This window comes from Paramormyrops kingsleyae, chromosome 13, assembly GCF_048594095.1.
Source record: "Paramormyrops kingsleyae isolate MSU_618 chromosome 13, PKINGS_0.4, whole genome shotgun sequence".
Lineage (NCBI taxonomy): Eukaryota > Metazoa > Chordata > Actinopteri > Osteoglossiformes > Mormyridae > Paramormyrops > Paramormyrops kingsleyae.
The window spans coordinates 23,690,069-23,717,536 of record NC_132809.1 but is presented as its reverse complement, the minus strand read 5'-3'; the positions used below and the strand labels follow the sequence as shown (position 1 = coordinate 23,717,536).

General features: G+C 43.6%; 1 long non-coding RNA gene across 1 annotated transcript in view; it reads left to right on the top strand.

The window, feature by feature from the left end:
• LOC140578209 (uncharacterized) overlaps positions 1 to 27,468 on the top strand; it is an 86,822-nt gene that overhangs the window by 43,838 nt on the left and 15,516 nt on the right. Inside the window, exon 3 of the long non-coding RNA XR_011982300.1 lies at positions 21,166 to 21,333. This is a non-coding gene — a long non-coding RNA (uncharacterized lncRNA). The remainder of the gene's footprint in view (positions 1 to 21,165; positions 21,334 to 27,468) is intronic.

Sequence of the window (27,468 nt, the reverse complement as noted above, 5' to 3'; positions counted from 1 at the left end):
TGTCGAGTAGGAAGCCACCTGCAAACATGGAGGACAAGCCAATGAAATAGACCATCAGTACTAAAGGCGTGTAGATGGAGTGTCAAGTGAAGTCAACGATGTTTCTGCTTCCAGGGAAACGTCCGCGCTTACTCCAGGTGGGTAGGAGTTGCTGACCTAGAGGAGACTTATGAGACATGTTCTTTACATTGTTAGCCTCAGCGTGTAACTTTAGATTCCTCCAAACCAATTTTCTGCATGTCTATCCAAGAATAACAAGCCAGCCTTACTTGCGCTGCTATAATCTACGCCACCCTTGGCACTTCTCGGATGCAGGCCACTTCCTAATTTAAGCCGTGTGAGTCCCCGTGACTGGGTCGGGCAGACACACTCGTCTCTCCCAGTGCGTTTTGTGTGTCAGCGTGATGCGCTCTAATAAGACAGCAACTTTTTGATTGCTTTCGTACAACCAGAATTTTTTTTTTTCATCCCGCCATTGAACTCTGGTTTTTTCTATTCGCAATGATTCCTTGCGGTTTGCAGAATCATTTTAAATTAACACTTCAAACAAATGAATGCCGGCAAGCTCCGTTACTATGGGATTATGGCTGGTGGTTTCCATAGAGAAGACCAAGAACAAGGGCTGATTTTCTGCCTGTCCAATAGAAGCATGTGATTAATGCCTTGTCTCTGCTGTCATAAGGTAGATCTTGTGTTCACTTTATTAATAATGATGTCGCTCACGAGAATGTTCTAAGTAGCAAATTCTGGCTTTTAGCATATCTAATTTATTCAGCTACAGTGCAGTATTTGTAGACAGTATTAAAATATTAGAATTTGTCCGCATTAAAGAAATGTGCTGTATCATCACCTAGTGAGAGTGTTGAATCAATAAACTGAATTTAGAGTTTTTAAATGAATTTAGGGCAATGCCAGCGGCCCTTTCCTCATATGGCTCATTAAGGCTTCTAGGACGTTTGCTCATGCTGTAGACAGAATTGCTTCTGCTGTTGTTTTTAGCAAGTAGCTGTATGGCTGAGCCTGGGAATCCGCCTGAGCCCAGGCAGATGTTTCAGTAGACCACCTGGCCAAGCTGTCATGACTGTGTTTGAGGCCTCGCAGGTGGCCTTCCCTTAACCGGCCATATTGCAGCATCAAAAACGTTGTCTGTCTCTGCAGCGGATGGCGGCACAATAAGGCATAACCCTAAAGACCTGGGTGTCAAAGAAAAGCGACACCAAAATCATCTGTGTTTAAAGCCAAGATTGTCTCCCGGTTTCTCTTTGGCCGTGACTTAGAAGGACAGCCCTCGACCTCTCCCCAGGTCCCCAAGAACGAGGAATGTATCGGACCATCTCCTATGTGACTCATCCTAGTTCTACCACAGCTGATAACTTTGGAAAGTTTAAACCTTATGCCAGCACTTTGTATAATTTCAGGAAGGTTCCGAATTATTATTATGCAGTCCTGGGTTGCTCTTTACCTCTGGGTTGCAATTATCAATACCATAAGATTATTAAAAGCATGTCAGTAGAACTTGCCTGAATCTCAAACCATATGACCCGGTGTCCATCCTAAACTCTAACATGACACGTAAAATGCAGAAATGCAGAAGAGGTAGAAATGTGGTGACTACTTACAAAATATGGGCAGTTATGATTCTGGTAACATTAGTTATTCATAGGATAACGGTTCATTTTGTAAGGAACAAATGCTTGATGTGCTGTGCACTTTGGCCAGCAAATCTGTGTTTCTAAATGTCATTGGGTTGCAAGTAATAGGCACAACTCTGTCCTGTGTTCCTATATTTTACATTAGAGATGGGCATTTGAGGTAGAATTACTATTAGAATTGTGACAGTCATTATTAAAATAATATTCAGTTAACCCCCCTCCACCCCACCCAACACAAACATATATGGAGTATCAAAATATTTATTTATTTCCATGCCAAATGAAATATTACTCATTGCTGCAAAATGACAATGTAAAGCATTAAGAAGTAGCTTGTATGCATTAAACTGAAATTAAGTTGAAGAGAGAGCTCAAGTGCTGTAACATACAGTACTGTTAAATAGCCTGCATCTCCGGCAGTTACGGCGAATGGCAGTTTCTGTATTTTTAACAATGCAATCATAGCAGCACATCTCTGGATTATAAGTGAGACATCACTCATTGCTGCAAAAGGATACCCCATCCATCCATCCTTCTATCCATCCATTCATCCATTTCCTGTACAGTCAGTCCTGCTACAATGCGACTAATGCATTCCTGAGAAACCTCAGGTTCACTAAAATCATGTACTTAAATAAACATATCCACTGGGAGAAATAGGGTTCAGGGAATGTGACTTCAAAACTTCGTAACTTATGCTAAACAAAAAATGAATTCAATAATAAAAACAGTGATACAAGTGACCAAGAATGTAATTATATGCGTTTTAAATGAGAAATGATAATAATGCATTAGTAAATTATATCATAAACATCTCCTGTGAGTCTCATGACAATTGGATAGTAACCACTTAAGCCTTGAAACTAGAAGTAGACAATATTAGAAAATGAATCACATTGCATAAAATAATACGATATTTATAAAACAATTGAAACAATTTACCCAAAATAAATTATAACCAAGCAGAACTTGATATTATCTACCAAAAGAGTCTTTATGGGGAAAGACAAGTCAGTAGTTCACATTCTGTTTAGCACACCATCAAATTCCTTCTGGTTCACTAAAAGCACACTTATTTAAAACTCATTTAAAATTTTATTAAGAATGAATTTCACAGAACATGAATTACAATACATAGAAAATTATTAGCTGTATAATCAGATTCTCTGACATGTGTTGCTCCAAGTTGTGCCAACAGACACAAAGCAGTGCTTTTGATCAAAATCATCTCTATGAAATCCAACATATGTTAGATGGGTCTGGCAGCAGAACACTGAGGTTCTCCACTAGGGGGAGCTCCACTGTGGGGCCTGAAATCACATGACCTTCACTGTGTGACCGAAAATCACATGACCTCTACATCATGATGCTGCTGAAGAGAACTAAGCAATTGCTGTTCGAATTTTGTTTCATTTTCAATTATGAAGATGGATATTTCTCAAAATAGCTTAAGCTACATGAAGGTGAGAATTTCACACCAAAATAGCAGATTTAAAATAGACTATTAATGTCTGTTCTTGTAGATTTAAATGAGATTATTAACACCCGTTCCCAATGTTGCAGTAATATCACCTAAAAAAGCAAATATATATTTTAAAATGGACTATTAAACTCGGTTCTCAATGTTGCACTAATGTCATATCCAGCACTGTGGAGATCATGTGATTCCTGAAGTTTGCATTACATCATGCCCGGCCCCCGGAGTGGAGATCATGTGATTCCTGAAGTTTGCATTACGTCATGCCCGGCCCCGGAGTGGAGGTCAAGTGATTTTAATCCCCACAGCTCCACTGTGGGGATTAAAATCCCCCTAGTGGAGTTCGCCCAGTATTCTGCAGCCAGACCCTCTTGAAATATTTCCATACAGCAGAAGACAGATGTGAGCAGTTCTTGTTTGGGTTTCTCCTTCCCACTCATTAATTTACTCACAAACATGCCACACTAGCCTGAGTGAGCGAGGACATAAATGATTATAACTTAGGCACAAACAGCAGTGGTAAACTTCTGAATGAATAAACCTCAAACTTATTAGAGAATGGATAAATCACAGCTAATTATATTGCAGCAAAATAATATTTATTATTCGAATTTAAGTTTTGTTTTTTGTTTTTTCCAATTTTATACACGACTGAGGTAGGTTTCTACCAGCTTTGCATTCTGGGAGGTAGTAATGTTTGGCCACTCCTCTTGACAGGTTTGCTCAGACAGCAGTTGAGGACTGTTGTTTCAGAGCATGCCACAGATCCTTGACGGGGTTGAGGTCAGAACGTCGATTGTGCCACTACAGCGAATTCACAGTTCTCTGCAAAACTGAATCAGGTTCCCTTGCAGTATGTTCCCATATTCCCTTCAATTCTGAGATGATCATCAGTCCCAGCTAACAGGAAGTATCCCCACAGCTGGATTCTGCCATACTGACCACACTTCGCTATGGGGATGGGGTCTTCAGGGGTGTGGGCTGTGTTACTTTTGCATGACGCAAACCTCTTTGATTAAAAATCCCAGTCTTGGTCTCACCGGCCCACTGCACCTTCCCTTACATCTCCTTAGCCTCTCCTTCTTCTTGAGGCTCTGAGTTTTGAGGGATGCCCTTTTCCAGGCAGTGACCGGGGGTTTGATGCTCTTCCACTTCTGTTTTTCCACACAATTCTAAATATCAGTATAAAAACTAGAAATAAATATGTCAGTCCCTACGTATACCTAGAGTGACACGTTTTGCGGTTTTAGTATTCTTTCTGCTTGTTCCACTGATGTTTACCTGATATTTCTTGTGTTATGTCAAATATCCTACTAGAAATAAGAGAACAATCATCATTAATGGGTGTGTTAAAAAGGATTGAGGTAAGCTTAAGAAATGTGTTACAATTCACTTGTTTTCCAGAGTAACATTCAACTATTTGGAAAAACTCGACAATGCAGCAGGCAGTATTTTGGTCCCGACATTGCTGGATATGAGACCTTTTTCTGTACCTTCACCCAGCGGCACCATATGAAGGTCTGACCCTGCACTCATCCCCAAGTTTGCTCTTGCCGGTATGTGTGTTGGTGTCTTAGAGGAGAGCAAGGGGGGATATGCAAAAACGAAACAATTCCTATGTTCCTGTGCACATAGTTGTACAAAATGGCAAATATAGCATTTTCTCGTTTCGTTTCACATACTATAGTGAAGGGTGTGAAGGAGTCTTAGTAGTTATAGCCGCTATTTTCCAAAAATGACCCTTCATTGACAGCCTGTGGGGTTCAGAAGCAGTGTTACAGAGAGCTCTACAGTTGCTTTTTTTTAATTTTCAAGGGCATCTTTGTAGCTTTTATTTGGGTGGTGTTTTTGTCCATTATCATGATTTTCCTTCAGATTCGCTTCCAGAAAAATAATCCTGAAGTTTATTCAGTAAAGAGAGGGCAAAGTCTGGTGCTTAACCAGAATGGTTAGGTAGGTAGATAGGTAGGTAGTTGACTTGGTTAGTTTACTCAATCGCAAAGGAAATGTTGGATATAAATAGGTTTCCGTGTTAGGGAAACTTTATTATCCCGTTAAAATATTGTGCATTATTTTTTTTTTTACTTCTGATATCTTCAGACCTCATTAATTTTGCCATTAAATATCTATTTGAGTGTGTAACTGCAATAAAATACACTGGAGAAAGTTGTATCTGTAGTGTTTGTAAACATTTGAAACCTTTGAACATTTAAAAGCTTTTTCAGGGTGCAAATACTTTTTCTGTGTATGAAAACAGCAGTTCCAGGGCATGAGAGGGTAAGAGAAATGCATGTGCAGATTTGTTCATACTTAGAGCTTTGGTCTGAGGTCAGACCTGCCTTAAATTACTGAGTACAAGATCGTTCTGCTGAGTTTAGAAAGGATATCGGTGCTTTAGTGTGAAATCGGCGAGGCGGGAATGTTTCACGGCCCGCAATTGTTCCTGTACAAGCTGCACTAAATCCCTACAGCCTGTGCTGTACAGAAGAAGCAGAGAGGGATGTCATGTTAGGGTTTAGGGTGGATTCAGAGTTGTGTTTTTTGTGATTCAGGCTAGTTCTACTGACATTATTACACTAAGAATCTAAGGCCCTGTTTACCCTTGGCTTTAAAATGCGCCGCGGGTGATCAGCTCTCAAGTCGTATTGTGATCCAATCTCAAAGCACTTACCGAGGTGGTCTGGGATGCATTTGACCACATATATTTTGTAGTGTAAATGCTAATATGTCCTGATGTGTCATCGACAAGGACGTCACAATGTACATGGGGCAATTTGACCTTCTAGCGAAAGTGACGAAGGCAGTAACGACATCTGAACACAAGTGGGCAGCTGGACACCTTGGAGACGCGTGACAGACACAGGTGGAAACGGCGATGTGTCTCAGCTGTCCACTTGTAACCTGATCGCCCAAGACACCTTTTAAAACCAATTTAAACAAGGCCTAAAAGCTCCAGGACTCAGGCTAAGGCGATGCTATATATCAGAATTTTAGACAATAACTGCTGGACATTATAGTGTTTCATTATAGAAAGGTGGTGAATTATTTAAAATAAACCAAGTCTCATTAACTGTAACCCTGTGATGTGTGTGCATACTGTGGTGGGTTGTATATTAGGCAACATGAAGGGCTGTGTGTGTGTGTGTGTGTGTGTGTGTGTGTGTGTGTGTGTGTGTATTAGGTTTATATTACTTTGTGGGGACCAAATGTCCCTCATAATGTAAAAAAAACCTGTTTCTTGAGGATGTGGCTTCTCCGCCTTTGTATATCGACAGCAAGGTAATCAAATCGATGGCGACTGGGAGGCTCTGAATAGGGATTGACAGGTGGGCACCGCCCTCGTGCTGCGGGGGGGGGGGGGGGGGGGGAAACACATTGGGGAAGCCGGGCAGCCGTTATGTGGGTTGCCAGATGGGTCGGGACTCCCCCTACATCCTTTCCATCGTAGCAGCTTAAGTCACACAAATCACCTCCTGCAGGTTAACAGTGTAAAGTGTCATTTGAAGTCAGACATTATTTTTGTGTGTTACAAATTAGTAAAAAATTTAACTGTGTCGTACTGAAACTGTTAAAATTTCATGCATTTTTATATCATAATATCTGGACAGTTATTGCCTTGCCTTTCATTTAGTCTATAAATCTACTACACTGGGAGATGTATTATAACCATATAAAGTATGATGAGCTGTCCTGTCTGTGAATAAGTATTTATAACGTTGGTTAATGTACATAGACCAAGTGATTGAGCATGCAGTCTATCTGTTGGGTGCCCTGAGAAATATCCAGATAAGCCTTACTGTAATGTGTTTTGTTAATCATAATTTTATTACACCTGATTTGCATAGAATGTATTAAAAATGGCCGCGCAGAGCTGGGAGCTCGTTCTGTAGTAGCACATTTAATCACCGGATGTGTTTATATGCAGATTCTGTCGTGCTGACACTGTCCCCCTACTGGTCAGACATGGAATTACACACCTTTGCTGCTAAACTGGGTCTCCCATTTATGCCATAAGTTCATCATCACGTCAATTTCTACACGTCTATAGGCAGAAGCGCGACGCACTTCTCTGGGTGCAGCAAGCGGGGATGGATGTGCGCCAGCCAGGCGCATATTTGCTGAGCGCCGGCCGTGAGTCTGGCAGAATGAGCTGGGCAGGCGTCCCGCTGAGCGCGGCGAGCGTCTGTGGGAGGCACCTGCGTGCCCCCCCTGTGGCTGACCTTCAGCTGCTCTGCTGCTCACTTCCTGTCCCTGATATATGGGGCAGCAGGATAGCCTGCGGAGTTTGTACAGCCACTCCTGGGGGAGCAGGGTCACACACACACACACACACACACACATACACATATACATACCACCTTCAGCTCAGTCTTGGGGGGGGGGGGGCACGAACCCCAGGGAAGAGGTGCGATATGCTCATGCAGACGCAGGCCTCAACGCCCCCTGCTCCCATGTGACCGCCGGAGAAAGCTGATGAGGACACACTGTGCCAAAAGCCTCACTATGCTTCACCTTTAAGTTCCCTCCCCCTGTCACACCTGTGCGCGCTTCATGCCGTTCCCGTTCAGTCACTTATTTCCCCAAGTATCACCTGAAATGGACAGCTATTCCTAATATACACTCTCTTTTCATTTTCTCCGATGACTCTTCTCCTTTCTCCGGAAATCAATGTACCGGTCGGCTCCTGGTACCTTTGGGGCCCGCGTCCTCTTCGGTGTGGTTTTGGCTCCTTCTTCTCCCGCCTCCCTGCCCTGTGGCCTGAGCGCTGGGCCCCTGGTGGTGCAGCCATCTGTGCAGTTAGCTGAAGAGCGATGGGCCCAGCAGTAGAGGACCTGCTTTCACTTCCTCTGGACCATTAAGCACAGCTGTCAGTAAAGGCGCCAGACGTCTGAATAGCTGAGGGAGGCTTTATTGTCATTTATGACTTGATTTTGTTACATCTTAAAAGACAGACTCTTTGTACTGTACCTGACATGAAATGTTTTCTTAGGCCTAACACTATCCTTAGCCAGTGACAGGGTGGTTTCTTGGGACGAACTCTGTCTTTAGCCTATGAAACTGTACTTTGTAGGAAACAGTGCTTTGGTACACATAACTGTCTTTAGTCAACTGGACAAACCCTGTGTTTTATAAGGACTAACCTTTTCTTTAGCCAATGGCACGGTGCTTTGTTACAACTAACACTGTCTTTAGCCAATACATGGCTTTGTTATTAAAGACACCGGCAGTGTGTCTCTTGTGCCTGCTGTAAGGGTTATGGGCAAACCTGGGTTTGAACAGGGTGAAACTGCTCTTTGCTATGTAGGGGTATCGGTTACCACAAACGGGCTTTAAAAATATCTAATGTAAACTGCAACATGTGTTATATCTGAGAAGTCATTTGAAACCCATTCAGAAACAACAGTTGAAAAAATACCCAAAATTACTTATGTACTGGTTCTGTGGAGTTTAATGTCACCTTGATTGCATTATTTTTTTTAATTAGTTTTTTTTGCTTCATTTTCATCAATGAACAGTAAAAATGAGGGCTGATAATCTTTCGTCATAGTATCCATGATTCCATATGTGGAGTGTCTCTTAAAATCAGCGCACATGGACAGAATTGAAGTGAAGTCATCGTCCAACACATTTGATAGACTGGACATCCAGTCAGTCAGTGTTTTTCGTATCTGACAGCTGAATTCATTTTATTATTAAGGCTGAAAAAAATTTCTGCGAATGAGACCATTATGGACCCATTTTCCATGTGTTTATGATATGATTATGTGGGAGGGGGTGGTTCAGGTTGAAATCAGTCCCAAAACCCTGAATGTTCACTAATCTGTTTCGTATTCAGCCTTGAAACATGGGCTTTCTGTTTGGTTTGCTTTATGGACACAGCCTCCTGGGTTTTCTGTTTATCTGTGTGTCACCCTCATAAACCTGCTCCTTGTTACCAAGGGCTCATTCCATGTGAATGTTCATCACCATGACACTTGAATTCATTGTTACCCATTGAAGCAGCAAGAGACTGTTATTGGACTCTGAGGTACCTGGGCAGTTATGGAATGAACAATGATGAAAATGCAACAGATGCATGCAAACAGCTAACAGTGGACAAAATTACTCCATTTTTTTTCAAGTACTCCAAATAGGCACTTCAAAAATACTTTTAAGCTACTCATCATAATTGTCTAAATGGATTGTAGTCTGTTCGTATTTTTCGTATGATATACAGTATCAATCAAAAGTTTGGACATGCTAAGCTGCGTACGAAGGAGACTGATGTTGTCACATCACATGACCAGGCCACCTGAACTAAACAAAGCATAATTGGTTTTGGAGTTTGACAAGGAGTGAAGGAAAAGCAGCCAAAGAGTATATGTGGGATCTCCTTCAGGACAGCAGGAAAAGCATCACAGGAGGCCACCTCATGAAATTGGCGTAGAGGAGAAAGTAGGGTCACTCAGTCCCTGGAGCAAATGGGGTCCACTTTGGAGTCCATTTCAGGAAACCCTGTATCAACCAGTGGTGAGTTAGCGGTGAGCACGCTGCGGACAGGGACGGATTAAGGTGTACAGAGGCCCCTAGGCTACAGTAGTCTGTGGGCCCCCCAACCCCACCCCCCTCAGAGCCAATGGGGGCCCCCTTGCAGGCTGGCACACGTGGGGCCCCTAGGCTTAAGCCATATCTAGCCTGTGCGTTAATCCGCCCCTGGCTACGGAAGTGGCTCTCCATGTATTAATCTGGCAGCGGGTGATGATACAGCTCTAATATGACTGTCTGAAGTGGTTATTGTGTAGTGGCATCAACAGGTATGAATTTTTAGTAAAAAAAAAAAAAATGTAGCTAAGTCATATTTATGATGACAAAAATATAAATTGATTCTTAAGTTTGATCTTAATGTATACCATTATTCTGATACATTTTCTTATTCAGAGGACAGAATATGAATATGAAAAATACTGATTGTGTATAAGTTACTCCTCCTGTCCCAGCTGTGAGGAGGCTGTTCCTCTCTCCACTGCTAAGAAGTTGCTCCTCCTGTCCCAGCTGTGAAGAGGCTGTTCCCCTCTCCTCTGTGTAGGGGTTACTCCTCCTGTCACAGCTGTGAGGAGGCTGTTACTCTCTTCACTGCATAGGAGTTACTCTTCCTGTCCCAGCTGTAAGGAGGCAGTTCCTCTCCCCACTGCAAAGAAGTTGCTCCTCCTGTCCCAGCTGTGAGGAGGATGTTCCCCTCTCCACTGTGTCAGAGTTACTCCTCCTGTCACAGTTGTAAGAAGGCTATTCCCCTCTCCTCTGTGTAGGAGTTACTCCTCCTGTCACAGCTGTGAGGAGGCTGTTTCCCTCTCCACTGTGTAAGAGTTACTCCTCCTGTCCCAGCTGTGAGGAGGATGTTTCCCTCTCCACTGCATAGGAGTCACACCTGCTGTCCCAGCTGTGAGAAAGCTGTTCCCCTCTCCACTGCAAAGAAGTTGCACCTCCTGCCCCAGCTGTGAGTAGGCTATTCCCCACTCCACTGTGTAGAAGTTATTCTTCCTGTCCCTGGTGTGAGGAGGCTGTTCCCCTCTCGACTACGTAGAAGTTACTCCTCCTGTCCCAGCTCTGTTAAGGCTGTTACTCTCTCCACTGCATATGAGTTACTCCTCCTGTCCCAGCTCTGTGAAGGCTGTTCCTCTCTCCACTGCATATGAGTTACTCCTCCTGTCCCAGCTCTGTGAAGGCTGTTCCTCTCTCCACTGCATATGAGTTACTCCTCCTGTCCCAGCTCTGTGAAGGCTGTTACTCTCTCCACTGCATATGAGTTACTCCTCCTGTCCCAGCTCTGTGAAGGCTGTTCCTCTCTCCACTGCATATGAGTTACTCCTCCTGTCCCAGCTCTGTGAAGGCTGTTACTCTCTCCACTGCATATGAGTTACTCCTCCTGTCCCAGCTCTGTGAAGGCTGTTCCTCTCTCCACTGCATATGAGTTACTCCTCCTGTCCCAGCTCTGTGAAGGCTGTTCCTCTTTCTCAGTGTGAGGTGTTCATGTCTGAAAGGCTTGTCACCGACTTCCTTTTCATCTTCTGTCTTTTAAGGACTGCTTTGTCCTTTAAAGCTGCCAGTAGCTGCATTTCACCAGTCCAGCTGTTTCCCAGGGCAGTCTGGTACAGCTGCTTGGTCTCTCCTCATGGCACCTGGATGGTTTCCTGTGGTCTTGTTGTGCCAGGATGTCCTCTTAGCTCCTGCCGTGCTCTCACTTCCCAGGATGAACATACTGACTTTGCAGTATCCGAATGTTTAATTTATGTTTTTTAACCCTTTACTGCCACAGTACTGACATCACCCCATCGCAGTCTATACTCTTCAGCATCTTCCCTTCATTTTCTATACTCCATTTTAATGTCTGTACTGTACCTTTATATCAGTACTTCACCTTCACGCTGTCTGTACTGCGCCTCCTTCTCTAAACTGTACATACACTGCAATCTCTGGCTATTTGTGTCCTCTGAACCTGTACGAAAATAGAACAGGTTCAGTACAGACCTCCACTGTCTGTTCTGTCCTACCACTGCATTGTCTGTGCCTCTGTCTCTGCACCCCCAGAGTATCTTTTCTCTATACAGAGGTGCCGCTGGAATCTCTCTTCTGTATCAAAAACACGACATTATTCTTTATTTCATTAATGCACATATATTTCTGTCTCCCGCATGATGTTTGTCTTATTCTCTGAGAGTGAGACAGTGATCCCTCACGCTGAACCAAGTCTCCTCTCCATTCTGCTTCTGTTTTTTGCCTTATTCCTTATTCTCCCTGCTGTCACTCTGGGATCCTGTCACTTTAGAAAGAGTCTGCTGTTAAATATTAATCAGGACAAGAGTGTGTGCATTTGATTCACACTTGTCAAAAAGATGTATGTGATGCATGCGTAAATAATTTTGCTCCCGTACAAGATGCAGGCCAGCAGTTGTGACAAACTACGAAAGTGATCTTGTAATCCTGCTGTTTTTCCCAGAGGAACATGAAATATCATCATGGCAGTGTTTAAACACCCCCGTGTTTGTAGCCTTATTGATTTTCAAAAATATTCTTACAGTGCTTAATTGCCTGTAACTAGAATATTGAATTTTTACATATGTATGGGAAAATTTCTGTGTTCTACAAAAGGCTCTTGTCATTCAGTGCATTGAGTCTGTTCTTCTACATCGTTACAGCAGATCAGGTCTCCAGTCACTTTTAACAAGGCCTGGTGAAAGGTTGCTTTCTCAAGAAGATGAACCTATTAAGTAGTTTACCAGACCACTTAGTAAGGTAATTTAAAGCTACCACAGTCGGAACTCTCGAAAATATTTTATAAAGCTTTTAATGTTGTTCGACTAGTTCGTGTTTCTTGTTTGTTTGTCTCTCGGAGGAAAATAATCTCACTCCAAATCTGCTAAAATATAAAGCAGCAAAAGACAGCAGCGTGTTCATGGAGGCAGCCGTGTTTGTTCCGAGATGCGGGAGATTGTCGGACGTGATCTCACTCACCTCGCAATTCCCGAGTTCCGAGAGATAATCGAACGCACCAATATTGAGAGGATCATTGGGTTTGGGGAATCCAGCTTCCTATCCTGTTGTGACCTCACCCACGACGCAGGTGTAGGCCCGGTCCTGCAGGACGGCCCCCACCGTCAGGCAGGTGGGAGTGTAAACACTGTCTGAATGGCAGTGAAAGATTAATTTTAATTTATCTTCAAAGTGATAGCGTTCCTGATGAAATTCATTGACATACAGACATACAGAATACTGGACATTTACTGGGTTTTGGAAGCTTAGAATATTGAACGTGAGATATTCCCTGGTCTCTGGCTATATGACAGACTATAATGACATTAATATTACCCTGTAACTGGGGGCAGCATGTGGCTCAGTGGGCTAAGCCTGTGCGCCTGTAATCAGAAGGTCGCTAGTTCAAACCCAGCTTTAGCATATCTGCGGGTCCTTGAGCAAGGCCCTTCACCCCCAGCTCCTTGGATGCCCCAACAGGTGGCTGCTCTTCATAGACAATTCACTCTACAAATAAACAGCAAGTTGAGGGAGGCGTAAAGACAATTTCCCCACATAGATCAATAAAGTATCAATTATTATTAACTGAAATATGACCTGGTTTTGGCTGTAAAGAGGTTCCTTCCAAGACAGATATCGGTCAGGTAGGGTCTGAAAAGACGATGAAGTGGACAGTTTTTTTTAGTTCTATTTCAGAGGTATAAACTATGTCTTAGATTCATCCTATCAAGTCTGCATCAATTTAAATTCACTTGCCTTCTAGATTTCAAAAGAAAAATTTTTCCACAATTTACTTTGAATTAATAGGCATGATATGAGCAATCAAAGTATTTTACAGTCAATTATATTGTTCATTAATGCTCTGATGTTGTGCTTGATATCTAAACTGAAGGCCTTTGTAAAATCAATCAATCAATCTTTGTATAGCACGGTTTGAACCACATAGTTTCATAATGCTCTACACACATTTTAAAAGAAGATGAAAACACAAGAAATTAAAAATATACACAAAAGAAATAATAAAATATGTGCATAAAATAAATGAATAAAATGACATATCACATGATGAAAAGATCGGTTTTCAGCTGAGTTTTGAATGTACTAAGACATTCAGTAGCTCTCAGGTTCAGAGTTCCAGAGCTTGGGATCATAGTGACTAAAACCTCCTTCCTCCCTCCTCAGCTGCATGTTAATGCTCTGCCAGTGGCATTCTGGACCTGGTGTAGATTTGAAATCTACTTCAAACAATGAAACAAAGGCACAAATTCATTTTTGTCACTGTCAACAAATGATATGGAGTGTGCAGTTTTGCAGTCATCGCTGATATATACAGTTTTGATGTGTGTCTTTTTATAACTGACTATATCAGAAACTGTGGGGAAATGACAGACCTGAAGACATGAAGTCTGATTCGACCCCTTAGAACTCACACCCAAGTGCCAAGCCTCTGTTTTGACTACAGTATACTGTAGCTGGGTGTCACAGTGATGTATTGATACATTGCAGGGTTCTGGCCATGTAGGTGTAGCGTTGCATGGGTTAGCCCCAGGTACCTGAGTTTTCCTGAGTCCAAATGCGGGTTTGACAGATCTCTATGTGTGTAAAATGTATGTCAGGTTGAGGTCTGTGATGGACCGTCCTCTCCATTCCTAAATCTTCCCAGGCTGCAACTGAAGCCTCCATCTTAGGTTCCCAGACGTGGGCGGAATATCAGCTGTGGGAGGCAGTTGGGCCAGTGATATTTATCCATCTCTGAATTATACCTTGATGCAGAAAACAAGGCCAGCTTTATGTCTCATTGATGTTCTGACTACAGTGGAAAGGTTGCAAATTTTAAAAAGGATCATTTGTACCTGGGCATTTTTTCAGAGAATCGTAGGTTCCATTACTTATTAACTAGTAAAAAGATGCAGAGATAGCTGTATAGCAGATGTGACTGTGCTTTGTTGATATTTCCATAGAGCTCCAGGTTTTTCATCAGAATATGTTGTACAAAACTGAACTCCATTCCATTTCTGTTGTTTTTGTGGAGCTTGTTTTTATATCTGCCATAAAACAACAGTCAAGGACCATTATAAAACCCAGACCCTTAACTTCTGCAGGCTCATCAGGGCAGACATATCTGCAGTGTTAACTGATTTCAGCGGCAGGGCAGCTGGGAGACCTGGGCTGACAGAGGTCATGGCACTGCCCCCCTGTGGAAGTGCAGATGGTGGCAGAACTGGAATCACCATTCCGGGAGTCCAGTCTTTTCTCACAATTTAACAGCATGCAGTTTAGGTGATTGTGTGGGGTCAGTGTGATTTTCCCTTAGAGCTTGTGCACTTTATGAAGAAAAGTGCTGGGACACCTGGCCATTACACCTACAGGAACTTTTATGACATCCCATTCTAAATCCATAGGCACCAATATGGAGGTGGTCCCACCTCTGCAGCTATAACAGCTGCCACTCTTCTGGGAAGACTTTCCACAGTGTGTCTGTAGGAGTTTTTGCTCATTCATTGTGAGGTCAGGCACTGATATTGGATGTGAAAGCCTGGCTCACAATCTCCATTCTAGTTCACCCCAAAGGTGTTAGTTGGGGTTGAGGTCTGGGCTCCATGTGAGCCAGTCAAATTCTTCCACATCAAACTCACCCAATCATCTGTTTATGGACCTTGTTTTGTGCACTGGGGCACAGTCATGCTGGAACAGAAAATGGCCTTCCCTAAACCGTTCTTACACAGTTGGAAGTGTAGAATTCTTTTGGTATGCTGAAGCATTGAGAGTTCCCTTCACTGAAACTAAGGGGCCCAACCCAACCCCTGACAAACATCCCCATTCCATCTCTCCAAAACTTTACAGTTGGCACAATGCAGGCAGGCAGGTAGGTAACGTTCTCCTGACATCCACCAAACCCAGACTCATCCATCAGACTGCCAGACAGAGAAGTGTGATTCGTCACTCCACAGAACACGTTTCCACTGCTCCATACTTTAATGGTGGTGTGCTTTACACCACTCCATCAGAGGCTTGGAGTTGCACTTGGTGATGTGAGGCTTGCATGCAGCTGCTCAGCTATGGAAGTCCATTCCATGAAGCTCCCGACGCTGTTTTTGTGGTTGGGTAAATGCCAGAGGAAGTTTGGAACTTTGGAACTGAGCAGAGTGTTGGCCACTGTTATGCACTATGCACCTCAGCACTCCACAGCCTCCCTCTGTTACTCTGCGTGGTCTCCCACTTTGTGGCTGAGTTTCTGTTATTTCTAAAACAAGTTGCACTTTGCAATAATACCACTTACAGTTGACCGTGGAATATCTAGCAGGGACGATACTGCAAAGGTGGCATCCTATGATAGTACCGCACTAAAATTCATTGAACTCTTCAGAACAGCCCATTCGTTCACAAATGTTTGTAAACCTGAATGCATAGCTAGGTGCTTGAGTGGCAATGGGTCTGAATGAAGCACCTGAATTCAATGATTGAGAGGGGTGTCCCAATACTTTTGTCTATATAGTGTATTTGCAGTGGTAACATTTCAGGGGCAGGGCAGATGGGAGACCTGAACTGATATAGGTCACTGCAGTACCCCCCTGTGGACTCTCGTGGAAGTGCGGATGGTGGTCTCATTTTTTTTGCAGTTTAACAGCATGCAGTTTGGGTGATTGTATAGGGTCAGTGCGATTTGCCCTTAGAGAGAGTATGTGTGTGAATGAGCTGAAAGAGTGAGTTACCTTTAGAGGTAATGAGACTCAGCTTTATTATGTTTAGTCGTCTTTACTGTGGACCTCTGAATAGTACTTTCCATAGCTTCACATCTACTGTATGCAGTAGACGTTTTAGTGTCCTGTGCTTTTGGTGCATTGTGTCTTGTGGGAGTGGGGGAATACCGTGGCTATACAGTATGTACGAATCTCGCAGTTGCTATGTGTTTTCCAGCCCTATCCATACATACAGCTTACAGGCTCCTTCTGGCTTTGAATTTGTGACACAGTTGGATATGAAGTCTAGTGTTACTGGCAGAATGTGTGTGTTCCCCAGCTGAGTCAGCTAAGAACATCGACAGAGACTCTGAAGACCCTCATGACACAGTGAGGAGTTTTCTAGGCTCATCTGCCATCCCAGCGTGTGGTTAGCTTTATCTGAAGTGTTTTAATATCGGTGCAAGGAAAGTCAGGATACTTACTGCCTGTAATATTAAAACCGCTGATTTTTAATATATGACTACAAGCGACTTGGCAGCAGGAGTTGGAACACCAACATAAGCCCAAATTTTCCTGCAGAGGACGATGCTTATTGGACGGTAATGGGATGTTCGGCTGAGAGACGCACATACTGTACTGGGAGCTGGGAGGGAGCAAAAACGTGGACCGTTTGCGGCTCCCCGAGGATCAGCTTAAGAAACACTGCGCTAAGGAGCTTCTATGTCTGGATGAAGGTGTGAAACTTTTCTTTATCTGGAATGAAAGTAAAGGCTTGTTCCTAGTCATTGCATGATAGAATCAAGGCAGAAGCAGCCTTTGAGCTTAAAGACATATTTAGAGGCTTAGCTGAGGCTGTAATGCTAAGTGACTTACAGTGTAACCTAGTTATGAAGCTTTTCGTTGAGTGTTTTACAGAAGGAGCTCAGGTTAAGTGTTTTTTTGAGGCTGCCGCAGCTCCTGTACCATCAACCTTCAGGCTGTGGGCTATGGAGGACCTGCCCTCTGGGTGTTAATGCTCCCCTGCGTTTTACGCTAGAGTCTGCATCCATGTTGCATGTTGGGCTGCTTTCCGTAACACGTCTCCTTAATGCGTTAAGGTTTCCGAGTTGGGTGGGTTGTGGTAAAGTCATTAATTATTTATAATGAACTAGCTTTCAGTGTGGTGGCATGGTGGTGCAGTGGTTAGCACTGTTGCCTCACGCCACTAGGACCAGGGTTCAAGTCTCCACTTCTGGCGCTATGCGTGAGTAGTTTGCATGTTCTCCTTGTGTTGTCATTGGGTTTCCTCCAGGTACTCTGGTTCCCCACACAGTCCAAAGACATGCTGTGGTGAATCTGAGATGCTACATTGCCCCTAGGTGTGGAACGTAAGTGTGCCCAGTCCTGGGTTGTTCCCTGCTTTGTGCCTGTAGCCTCTAGGATAGGTTCCAGACCCCCCGTGACCCTGAATGGGATAAGAAGTTACAGAAAATGGATGGGTGGACAGCTTTCAGATTCTTTGTAAACGTAGGTGTCCTGTAAACTGAAGCCACGTGCCAGGCACTGCTGGCACGTTATGTTTCTCAAACTGGACCTCGGGGATCCCCATACAGTCTGGCAAGGGTGCTATGGAGGGAACAAAACCGTAGACCGTCTGGGGGTCCTGAGGACTGGGTTGAGAAGTACTGAGCTAATGGGAGAGTGGTTCTTCCTGAGGTGGGGCATCCGCCGTCATTTTTAATAAGCCGGCATCATAGTAAGTGACACCCCCACCCAGGCAGCCACAAGCTGCCACTTCCTGATGGCAAGGCAGCGTCTCTGGCCTGCTCACATGGGCCACACAAGGGCGGAGGAGGAGGCGGAGGTGGAGGTGCTCCTCCTGGCAGGAAACAATCAGGAAATATAGTCGTCACAATTTACTTTCCATGCATTGACTGCAGCTTCAGTGCTGTGATGACTTACTCACCGTTTGATGTGATGTATGTCCCCCTCAACTTCATTTTTAGCTAAAGGAACCAAACTAGTAATGCAGTATTCATTCAGCAATGAAAACAAAATGATTTCTTGTTCATTTCCGTTACGTTTCCAGTTCTATAATGCACGATGCAATGGTAAGGTGACTCCCACAGTCATGAGTCCAAAACCACTGAACCTGGTGAGAATGGCAGGTAAATTCATTTACGTTACTAATGTGATGGGATTCATACATTCTCGGCCTTGGGAAGGCTCAAGTGTTAGAAATAGCCATTTATATATATATATACCTGTATATATATATATATATATATATATATATAGAGAGAGAGAGAGAGAGAGAGAGAGGTTTATAGTTATATATTTGTGGGGACTCTCCATTCATTTCTATGGGGAAAGTTCTAATCACATTATGACGACCTTAACCCCTACCCAGCCCTAACCTTAACCATAAGGCATTTTAAGTTTTTTGATTGCATTCACAGATCTTTGTGGGGACCTGAAAAATGCTCCCCACAGCATCAAAAAACAGGTTTTTATTACATTGTGGGGAGTATTTGGTCCCCACAATGTAATATAAACATAATCCATACACACAGACATTCTGAAATTACCTTTGAATTTTTGGAACGAGCGGTTGGGTGAAAGTGTCTCAAGAGCCCCTAGGCTGAGAGATTCCCGACACCTCGTGTTTAGCTGCTTCATGTCAACGAGACAGAGGCTCAACTCCAGCTTTGATGGGGTTCCCTGCTCTGTCAGCGTGGTCCACTGCCCACGCCTCTCAAACCGCCCAATCTGCTCGATTTCCACAGATAATACTACAATGTATTTAATTGCTACGGGATACTTTCCATGGTTTGTTGTTGATTGAGAGTAGCTTGTACTGTATATACAGATGTTGTATTTGTCATATAAACACTGATTTTTACCATTTACTATGGTAAGTAAAGATGGCCATGGAGCCGCAGTTCCTGCCCTGAAGGCCAAGAATGTAGGTCTTGGAAGAGAGTATGCTTCTAGAAGGCAGCAGTACTGTGGCGAATCACAGCTGCCGGTCTATGCACAGGTGTTTATCCATTGTGTGTCTCTAAGCAACACTGCATATGTATCCCAGAGCAACTCAGCATCTGGTTAGTGCCAGAGAGACAAGCGATTCAGGGCCCTGCAGTATCTCGCCCTCTACTATTCAAGCCATGGGGAGGCCATCTTATGCTCAGGCCACTGTCATCAGCCAGTGTATCTCCCAAAGGGGTAGAGACACTGACCCTCAGGACGGAGCCCAATTTTCACTTTCCAGAGCCGGACTTCATAAGAAAACAGAGCATCTCCCCAGCCATGCCACCTCACCATCTGTTCTGCTCTGAAACCCCCCAGATTTATAATCACTCCATCTCAGATCCTACTTACCATCTACGGGCTTCTATTGGAATCTCTGTTGGCAAACAGAGACCTGTAATGATCAAACAATATTCAAGAACACTGCTGCAGAAGTATTTGCTTTTATTCAAAGAGATCTTTGTGGTCTAAGGCATTGGGTCACTACTGTAAGACATTCAGATGAGTCAGCCCTTCTGAACGAACACACAATCATGAGAATCTGTTCCTGATCGGGTCCAACAAGTGTCTCATTACCTAGGATTAGTGCCATTATGTCAGCAAAGTCCTGCTTTATGGGACCAGTAAAATGAGTTGCTGCTTATTACATCATAAACTGTCCCTTTCAGCTATAAACCATCAGCTCATTGAGGATAGGAGTGTGGGCGTCGCCGTCTCGGGAAGGACAGTCAGGTGATCACGGATGTTTGTCCTGATTCACTCCATCTTCTACCTCCACTAAAGAATGCATAGATTTGTTAATATTTCTCTGTCGCTTCCTTGCTACTGATGTATCCTAAAGCATATAACCAGAAGTACTTTCTCTTTCTTCTGGTTGCAGATGCACCTCTTCTGTTCTTTGTTCTTCCACTCTTTGTTGTACTGATCCCATCATTTACCAGTTCCTGTAAACCCTGACAGGGGAACCCTGATGGCCCATAAACCTCTCACTCCCTGCCTTTTATCCAGGGTCAGGTCATTCATCCGCAGCGGAGTAATTCTCACATCCACTCTTCAGTTTCCTTTTGTGGTAGGATTACGTTTATGCAATACTAACTGGAACAGATAGTTTACATATAAGATTGTGTGAACTTCAAGGCTTTTTGGATTAACTTTTAATGCCCCTTTCAGCTTGTGTGAGTGCAAGCAGCCCTGGGTCAAGGACGTCCAACTTACAGACAGCCCAAACTTACGAATAGACTGCCATACTGCCTATTATATTACAAATTCAGGTTAAATACAATGGTTGGTAATAATGAATGCACACACTACTTTGTGAAGCTCGTGAAAACATTGTGGCTTCAGTGGTTCATCAACTGGAGGTTCAGTACAGTACCATAGGTAGTTACTTTTATTTTTACTGTATTATTATTACTATTATTTTTATTATTCTGATTATGTTTAAGATGTTTTAGTGTATTTGGAAGTGTTTAAGTGTTTTACCTGCATAGAAAGGTAAAATATATACTACATACCAAGACAAACATTTGACTAACTGACATTAAATAGGAGCCACATGTCCTTTTTTGACTTACCTACAAATTCGACTAAAAGGCAGATTTAGGGATCGGATCTTGTTCGTAACCTGGGGACTGTCTGTATATGATTGAGTTTGCCATTTGGCTTATTGACACCATAGATACTTCTATCAGATCAGATGAAAACCTATATACTGTAGGATCACTGTCAAACTTGATGCTGTCCAAGTAGGAGGCCCTTCTGTAAAACCCCTGGGCAGAGATGGGCTCTGACATGCTCTCATCTCTCTTACATCTTCTTCCCTTCCCTTCTCCCCCAGTGAGAACCAGGAAATTGGACCCAGGGCCAGAGACAGATGTTGAGAGCTCATCTAGAGTGGCTAATCTGCTCGTCGGAGTCACGGCCAGCAAGGGGGAGTCCACAAGGGTACAGACATCGGGAACTGCACTGATTCACACACTGCCCAAAGGATGACGCTCGCCAGCAGGTATCCATTTCTCAGACATGCATTGTTTACTAGTCAGATGTAAAGGTTCATTGAAGAATGTGAGTATTATTTGCTTCCCTGAATTAGGAGGCGAAGTACTCATTACTGAAATCACTGCGTATTCAGTTTCACTTGAACATAGAACTGCAAAATTCTAGTCCCTAGGCACCACAGTCCTGCAAGGTTCAATTATTGACTGATTTAAATATGAAACATGAGTATATGTCCCAGTCGTAGTTTGGGCACATCAATGAATGATGGAGAAAACGGTCCCTCAGTCATTGATGAGAGATGTCCATATACAGCATAGACGACCTGTGCTCAGGTGTGACCAGACTGATGTATACAGTGTAGAAAACCTCTACTTAGGTTTGTAAATGTAGAGCATTATTCCCTTGGTTTTCACACAGAGAAAAATCCAAGCAAACCAAAATGCCCACTACAATCCACATGAGAACGTTCACTCCGCTTATTGGTCAGATGTGTCTGTGGCAGGAGCAAGAAAGTAAATACAGGAAGAAGATCCCGTGATCTAGACTGTTGCATATTTCTGTGCAGTTTAACACAGAGCAACAGCAGAGATAGCATTTGTTCATAGCTGTGGTAATGATCTGGGCAAAATACCATCGGCAGAATGCTGAAATCACTTTAAGGGCACGTCTCGAAAATGCTGCACTGCTTCAGACTACGGACATATTGAGCATGTACAGTATGACGTGCTAACCATCAGAGTGTTAAAGTAACGAAAGATGTGTTTTGAGGTTGGATCACGTTCCCACCACAAACGAACTGCACAGAGTTCATTTGGTAGTATATGGAGACCACCACCTCTCAAGGGTTTCGGTGCAGTTGTTTTGGTCTACACTTGAGTACAATTACTGCATTCACACCTGCCCAAACGAATCGCACCAAGGGGGAATTTGAACCAAAGTTAAGGCTGGGCGATCTTCCCAAAAAACATATTGCAATCTTTATGACATAATCGCGGACCATGATCTGAATTGCAGTCTTTCTTCCCAATTTTGAAATAAACTGTCAAGAATACACAGACTCAAACAAACCTGAGGATTATCTGTTAGCACCGTTTAATATACAGTATTACATTAGGTATGTCAGATGCTTCCTTTTAAGGTGGTTGTATAGATCTGTCGTATTACCTGCAGAAGTGCTGACTATGGCCTGACAGAGTTTACAGGTAACTTTGCTTTGTGAAATATCTGACTGTGCATGCCCAACCTGTACCTTGCACATCTGCGCATGCACAGTATTACACTTTACGGCATATTTTATGACGATGCCCCATTTCTACCACTTGGCTTCATAACATATTTATGATCAAACCTGGGGTCCTTCTCAGGCTGTGGGTGTTTCTCAATACCAGGAATGCAAAGATCGTACCTTTGGTCTTGGCAAGACGGGTCTTGCCAACTTGCTATCCAAGAACAAACTTGGAGCGCAATGAATCATGGGAGTAAAGTGCATTGGCAAGGATGCAACCAAATGTATCCTTGATATTTAGGAACTGGTCTTCAGCAATGGAAGATAACGTAAAACGGGTACATGAGAACACATGGTCAAGTACGCATATTGAGTAAAACCCTGTTTCTGAATTCAGGGTCTGTGTCCTTCTAAGGCTGCATTCAAAGACCAAATGTGTCACAGTGGTGTGACAAGGCTGTCTCATTTCAGGGGCTCCTTCAAATGCGATCTAGAAATGCTTCCTTCTTTTCCCACACCACTTAAAGGATCCACCCGATGGATCCTTCGCAAGCCAAGATATGCCAAGATTCATTCCTACCGATTCATCTTCCATTGCTGAAGTACAGTTATATTACTAAGAACAGAAGTGCAGAGGACAGGTAACATCCCCGGATGTCGTTACTCCCCCACTCCAAATTCTCATGTTGCATCAGTTGCATTCTCGCTAAACGAGAACAATCCCATGATTCCTTGTGTCCCAAGTTCATTCTTTGGAGGCAAGTTGGCAAAACTGCTTTTGCCAAGATGACAGGTAGAGTCTTTGCTTCTTGGTATTGAGAAAGATGCCTGATCCCGATAATATTTCTTTTCACTACATCTGATTAATTTTACGGACTGCTTCAGCGCAATCTCCACCAGCCCAGAGTGGGATATGAAGCCAGATATTCTGATTTTGGATTCTTCAAGTTCTCTGTCTGTTTAATGAAAGTTCTGCATAGCACCTGCACTTGTGCCTAAGTGCGTGTTTTTGGGTCTCGTTAGGTATTTCAGTCACTATGGGGTGGCCATATATGTCTCTTCAGGTCATAATGAACCAGAGCTGTAAGGATGCCGAAATACCTTGTTGCCGGCTAGCAGCAAATTCACAGTTCAATGTGAGCTATCGCCATGGTCGGAATGGTGGGTGAGGAAGTGTGGTACGGATTGGGTAGTGAAAAGCGTTATTACTGGCCATCGAAGTTTTATGTGAAGTCTGTAAGTATTAGTAGTAGGACAAAAAGATTATAATCTCTATGATACATATGAAAAGCAGACGTGGACGTCTTCAAGATGGATCATAATATAAAATTGTCAGATGGCTCACCCCTAACCAGAATCAGATTTAACCAGAAAGAAGAGTGCAGGTGTGAAAACACCCCAACTGGGCATAACAGACCAAATGCAGAGACGGCAAACAGGACACTGTTTCTCTCTCCGTAGTGACCTGTTCAGTTATTTTGCGCTAGATCTTATCATTTTCTGAAGGATTACAGTGATGAGGCCCAGAGGGAACGTCTTCTATCCGTTGTTTGGCTAAGACACTATTCCACTCCCTGACATCACTCTTTGGTGACCCCTGTAGTCGCTGGGGTGCCTATGGTGCTGTCAGTGTAATTGGGAAAACAGCGCTGTGCCTCACAGTCAGGAGATTGAAGAGAAACAGGAGGCTGACAGAAAACGTGCTGAAGGAGCTGTATTGCAGTCCTCAAACGTCCGTACCTGGTGTGGATGCTGCAGGGTGTAGGGGAAGACCTGGGGTAGTATGATTCAGAAATCAGACTGGAATATTCTGGGGGAGGAAAGGGGGGGGGGGGCATTTAGGCATGTTTATGGATATTCTGTGACTGGGCAGATGTTGCTGGTCTATGACAAATAAACCACATTGTTGCTGCCCTCATCAACAGAACATGAGAAATCAGCCTAGATCGTTTCCCTAGCAACTGCCACAAAGAATGTTGTTCCTCCTGTGCAGAAATAGGCCGCATATCAGCACCAGGCCCGGTACCATACAGTCTGACAATGGAGATGGAGAGATCTGCGCAACAGCCAGAGGTATATGGTTGTAAGGAATTATGCAGAGTTTGTTTTACTCTCCGATTTCAGCTCTATCTTCTCATTCCCTGTTCAGTCCAACCACATCACATCGCCCTTCAAAGTGAATGCAGTTTCCTCCTCATAGGATTAAAAATAATACTTTTGAACTGTTTCCGAATCCAGAGAAATGGTAGCTTTTTAAGTGCCACATAAGATACACTATATTGCCAAAAGTATAGGGACACCTGCCTTTACACACACATGAACTTTAATGACATTCCATTCTTAATACATAGGCTTTAATATGGAGCTGGCCCACCCTTTGCAGTTATAACAGCTTCATCTCTTCTGGGAAGGCTGTCCACAAGTTTTAGGAGAGTGTTTTGGGAATTTCTGATCATTCTTCCAGGAGAGCATTTGTGAGGTCAGGCACTGATGTGGGATGAGAAGGCCTGGCTCGCAGGCTCCGCTCTAATTCATCCCAAAGGTGTTCTCTCGGGTTGAGGTCAGGGCTCTGCAGGCCAGTCATGTTCCTCCACACCCGACTCGCTCATCCTTGTCCTTATGGACCTAGTGTTCAGTCATGTTGGAACAGGAAGGGGCCATCCACAAACTGTTCCCATAAAGTTGGGAGCATGAAATTCTCCAAAATGGCTTCAAATGCTGCAGCATTAAGAGTTCCTTTCACTGGAACTATGGGGCCAAGCACAACTGGCGAAGTGTGATTCGTCACTCCAGAGAACACATCTCCACTGCCCTAGACTACAGTGGCAGTGTGCTTTACACCACTGCATCCAATGCTTTGCAGCACAGTTGGTGATGTAAGGCTTGGATTTAGCTGCTCAGCCATGGAAACCCATTCCATGAAGGTCTCTACGCACTGTTCTTGATCTAATCTGAAGGCCACATGAAGTTTGGAGGTCTGTAGCTATTGACTCTGCAGACAGTTGGCGACTTCTGCACACTGTGCGCCTCAGCATGCACTCTCACCACTGCATGGCTGAGTTGCTGTTGTTCCCAATTGCTCCCACTATATTATAACAGCCCTTACAGTTGACTGTAGACTATCTAGCAGGGGAGACATTTCACAAACTGACTTACTGTACAGGTGGCATCCTATGACAGCACCACACCTAAATTCATTGAACTTTTCAGAACAGCCCATTCTTTTACAAATGTTTGTAAACCTGGCTGCATGGCTAGGTGCTTGATTTTATACGCCTGTGGCAATGGAACTGAATGAAACTCCTGAGAGCGACCCATTCTTTCACAAATGTTTGTAGAAGCGGTCTTCTACAATACATAGACACCTGTGTCTATGGAATTGATTGGAACACCTGAATTCTTTGATTTCGAGGGGCGTCCCAATACTTTTGGCAATACAGTGTAATTCGGTAACACTTTACTTGATGGGGCACCAATACTTAGTAATAACTCAGTTACTACTGAAGTACAAATCATGAACAAATCATGAACAAATATAGTCGCTACTTGAGAAAACATGCGTCATGATTCGTATGTGCAGCTTTGTCCAAATAAATGGTGATTGAAATTTAGGTATCTACAGTGGGAATTTACTGGTTCAGTATTTTAGCACTGTAAAAAATCAGCCCCTGACTATAATTTGTCACGTATTTGTGCCCAGAATGCATCGGTTCCTGTTTTTGACCTTTTGAGTAAAACCTTCCTCAGCTCTTGCCATTGTTTTTTTTCCCATATTCACAACTCAAAGTTCATGTGTAAGTTTATTGTGTGCTGTAAGTGTGCACCATCTGCTTCCACCCTCTGTCCATCTGCTTGTGTTACTCTCCTGCCAGTCATGTCTGTTGGGGTTAATGCACATCGCTGTTCTTGTAGCGGTGATGTCAAATCACAGCTCTCTGGTGGTTTCGCCATAACTTTTGATAGTTCATAACGTGAGTCCCGCTCTCACTCTGCCCTGGGGTGGGGCACATTGGAGTCCTGAACATTTAGCTACAGTGTTGAGCACCTTTTCATGGGATACCAAGAAAACTTCCCAGAAACCTTGTATAGGTGACAATCTGGGACCTATTTTGAGACAGATTACACCAAAACTGAAGCAGCGTTGTTTGATGGCACATGAACGGATCTGGTGAAGCTGATTACACTGAAACAGGTCGTACAAAGTTGGGCTGATAATGAAGGCTTTTGGAAATGTGGGGAGAGTTTGTAGGGGGGGCTAGAGATTGTAGTGGTTGGGGGGTGAGGGAGGAGTAGGGATTAAATGGGGGGGGAATACATTATTGCTGGTTTTCTTTATTTCCATGTGGCCTTAATTGGCCCAAATGCATTCCTGTTATTTTGAGCGTTACTGAAAGGCATTTGTTGGAAAGGAAACTCTTTGTAACATACAGACAGAAAGCAATTGGTCCCTGTGCCTTATTTTAGTGTCAAGGGCAATCTGCGGGTCTTTCTTGGTGTATCACTTCCTACAGGACAGATGTTGGCATTTCGTTTTAATTTCTTTCCTCTCCACAAAACACCCACCCACAGGGCTCAGGATGACTTTCACGTTTCTCTTTCAGGATAGCGGCCGTGTTTTTTTAATTATTTCTGGTAGCATTTTTGCCTCTGCAGTAGTTTGCAACCTTTATAGAGCAGGACCTGTGGGGTTTTAGGCTTGTGCCAAAAAGATACGAGTTTGCTGTCCACTGTGGCTGTGCCAGTGGTCTGGTGGCCTGTCACGGGGTCACCGTGCGTCATTGTTTCTCTGAATGCTCACCTGCCAGATGTCCGCAGTTGGGTCCAAATCCTCTGTCTTTCCTCTGTTCTGCTGTAGTTCTCCTTCTCCACTCTTATACTATTAATATAGCTGCTTGGCACTTCAGAGTTTTTAGCACT